Source organism: Saccopteryx leptura, chromosome 5 (assembly GCF_036850995.1).
Source record: "Saccopteryx leptura isolate mSacLep1 chromosome 5, mSacLep1_pri_phased_curated, whole genome shotgun sequence".
Classification (NCBI taxonomy): domain Eukaryota; kingdom Metazoa; phylum Chordata; class Mammalia; order Chiroptera; family Emballonuridae; genus Saccopteryx; species Saccopteryx leptura.
Window position 1 is genome coordinate 40,881,703 of NC_089507.1, and position 3,849 is coordinate 40,885,551.

The following is a 3,849-nucleotide window of genomic DNA, read 5'->3' on the forward strand; positions in this document are numbered from 1 at the left end:
CTATCTCAGTAGCATAGTAGTTGTTAAAGATTTTAACTATATCCCATCCTTACCATACATGATATGGGCTGGCTTCATATTTGGGTTCTCTTCAATCACTGTGTTCTTACTGAACCTTTCTCTTCAGCTCTACTTTGGGTTTCTAAAATTGTAGAAAAACAGGGTATAGTGGACCTTTATCGTTCTTACCTATCCAGTACGGATTGGCCCTGCTTTGGCAATAACCCCCAGATTTTGTTTGAGGCTCATTATTCCCATCTCAGTCCATGAGGTCCCAGTAGAACGACTCTGTCCTTGATACATGTCCCAGACCTGGCAACATTGATTCAGGATGATGTGATCCCATCATGCTTGTTAGATGTCCTAAATTATTTCTTAGGACCACTAGGACTAGCAGTAGGTCTTTATTTCCACTTATTTTCGAGTTGTAGGAATGGAGAGTCTGGGGCTGCTGCAGCCTTCGTGGTAACAAGTGGAGTCCAAGAATGTAGTGCTCACAGGGGCATTAGAACCAGGAGATGGAGAGTGAGAGAAGCCTGGTCCTTAAACATTGCTTGAAACTCTGTATCCAGCTATTCCTAAAGCCAGTTCTACTATTGGAGTTTGTTTTTTCCTTTTAATGAATGGACTACTTTTTAGAGCTGTGTTAGGTGCACAGCAAAATTGAGCAGAAAGCATAGTTTCCGTATATTACCTGCCTGCATGCATGCACAGCATCTGCCATCGTTATCTCTCATGTACCCAGAGTGGTACATTTGTTATAATGGATGAACCAACACTGACAAATCATGATCATCCCATATTTATAGTTTACACTGGGGTTTATTTTTTTGTGCTGTACATTGTATAGGTTTTGACAAGTGTGTAATGACTTGTATCTACCATTAAAGTATCACATAGAGTAGTTTCACTGCCCTCAAAATCTCCTATGCTTCACTTATTTATCCTTCTCTCCTGCCTATCTCCTGGTAACCATGGATCTTTTTACTGTCTTCATAGTTTTTAGCTTTTGCCAGAATGTCATAGAGGTGGCTTCTTTTACTTAGTAATATGCATTTAAGTTTCCTCCATGGATTTTTGTGGCTTAATAGCTAATTTCTTTTTAGTTCTGAATAATATTCCATTATGTGGATGTACTACAGTTTATCTGTTCACCTACTGGTAGACATCTTGGTTGTTTTCAAGTTTTGGCAACTTTGAATAAAGCTACTATAAAAATTCATGTACAGGCTTTGTGTGGACATAAGTCCCTTGGAGTTTATAGGTATAAATTTCTCCCTTTGCTTCAACCATTTTGGAATAGGTTTGTTATTACAAGCAAGTAGCAGATCCTGATGATGCACAGAGGCAGGATTATAAACCGTCCAGGGAGTTCTTGCTGCCCCTTTCCGTCCTGCCTCATTTCAGGCACCGCTTTACATCTTTGCCTTTTTCCCTTCATTAAGGCAGGAAGAGAGTGTAATCTATCTACCATGACTGCCATGTTTTAACTGAATTAAAACTCACCTTCTGTCATCAGTCTTGTCCTTCTCCAGTCTTTCCTTCACCCCACAACCAGAGGGATAGAGCTCATTTCTAAAATAGATCGTCTCACCCCTCTGCTTAATCTTTGCCCCTCTAGTCCGTGGTACACTACTGTTCTTGGGATAAAATGCGGTGACTGAACATGGCCCACAGGTCCTTGGATGAGGTAGTTCCCTTCTACTGGCAATTCTCTCTCGTTTTTTGTTCTGTCAGTTCCATGACAGTTTGGTACCTTTGAGTCTTTGCTTATGCCATTCTCTTTGCCTTGAAGACTGTGTACACTTGCGCTTCCCTCATTTCTTGCTAACCCTTTCTCATCCTTCAATTCTCAATTCAGATATTACTTCAGTCTGAAGTCCTTCCCTGGGTCTATAGTCTGGGTTAGGTCTCTCTTGTATATGTAACCCCATAAATATGTCTGCTTGGCATTCACTGTTACACTGAATTGTGATATCCCAGCTTGCACTGGAGCCAACTTTTGATTTGAACCACTTCATGAAACCAAGCCTCATACTCACAAGTGCAGGGTTAGGTAGGTAGAGGTGGGAGTCCTAGTTGGGAGTCTCAGATCTACAGGGAAGTGGGAATAACATCAGGTATGCCCCAGAGCTGGGGAGAGAAGTAGGTAAGGAAGCAGAGGAGAATATGAAACTCAGTGTGGAGAAATGGAGGAAGGCAGACTTAGTGTGCTTGGGGCTTTTCTGCGTCTCTCTGTGAGATGGACAAGATTCTCTTCATTTTTCCAGAAGAGTTTGAAAGGTGTAAGAAAATTACTCAAGTCTGACAACTAGCAAGGGACAGAGTTTATAGGTTGCCAGATTTAGGATATAAATATGTAGGATGCCCAGTTAAACTTAAATTTTAGATGAAAAATGAATAATTTTCAAATGATTAATTATCTGAAATTTAAAATGAACTGGTTGTCCAGTATCACTGTGGAACTAAAAAATGTGGGATGCTTTCTACTATACTAATGACAGATCATTCACAGGAAGGGTAAATTAATCTAATCAATGGTTGAGAATATTGAATGTGAGAAAGCAGTGGGCAGGCGAGTGGTGTCTAAGTGACAAAGAAACGGTGCAATTCTCATATCCTTAGTGGCAGTAAAAGTGCTCTGTCAAAAAGACATTAGATGATATATTTTCAGGAGTGTCACACATTCTGACCCCGATGACAATTCTGGGAATTTTAGGAAACAACCTTAAATCCTCATGGAGCAAATAGAGGTGTCTGTTAATCATAATTTGACTTTCCAAGGTTGTATTCCAAAATATGAAACATTTTTTGAAAAGATGCTCCTAATTTATAAATGCATAACCTTGCAAAAGTGGAAATAACACTGAATAGATGATTATATCCACTTTAGGATGTTTATTTATTTTTATTTTTTTATTTTTTTATATTTTTTTATATAATTTTATTTTTTTAATGGGGTGACATCAATAAATCAGGATACATATATTCAAAGATAACAAGTCCAGGTTATCTTGTCGTTCAATTATGTTGCATACCCACCACCCAAAGTCAGATTGTCCTCTGTCACCTTCTATCTTGTTTTCTTTGTGCCCCTCCCCACCCCCTATCCCTCTCCCATTCCCCCCTCCCCCCCGTAACCACTACACTCTTATAAATGTCTCTTAGTTTCACTATTATGTCCCACCTACGTATGGAATAATACAGTTCCTGTTTTTTTCTAATTTACTTATTTCGCTTCGTATCATGTTATCAAGATCCCACCATTTTGCTGTAAATGTTCCGATGTCATCATTTCTTATGGCTGAGTAGTATTCCATAGTGTATATGTGCCACATCTTCTTTATCCAGTCATCTATTGATGGGCTTTTTGGTTGTTTCCATGTCCTGGCCACTGTGAACAATGCTGCAATAAAAAAATATGGAACGCTTCACGAATTTGCGTGTCATCCTTGCGCAGGGGCCATGCTAATCTTCTCTGTATCGTTCCAATTTTAGTATATGTGCTGCCGAAGCGAGCACCACTTTAGGATGTTTTGCAGCTGCTAAGAGTAATGATTAAAAGAGTCTTTGATAACATGAAGAAATGCTGCATGGTAAGATATGTACATAAAAGATGATCACAGTGCTTGAAAAGAAAAAGGGGAAGACAATAAAAATTATACTTATGAAAAATATTGGCAAGAAATACACCAAATGTTGAAAGTGGTTTTCAATGGGTAGTAGGTGATCTTTCTCCTCCTTTCAACTTTTCTGTGGTTTTCAAATTTTCTATCAATGGCATATATTACTTTCATAGTAAAAACTATCAGTATTTTATTTTAAAAGGGAGAAAATAGATACTAATAT

The 3,849-nt window shown here is 38.7% G+C and overlaps 1 non-coding gene across 1 annotated transcript; it reads right to left on the minus strand.

The window, feature by feature from the left end:
- Positions 1-3,415: 3,415 nt before the first annotated feature.
- Positions 3,416-3,522, minus strand: LOC136407256 (U6 spliceosomal RNA). The gene has a single exon (XR_010751813.1). It is a non-coding gene; the product is annotated as a U6 spliceosomal RNA (small nuclear RNA).
- Between the last annotated feature and the right edge of the window lie 327 nt (positions 3,523-3,849).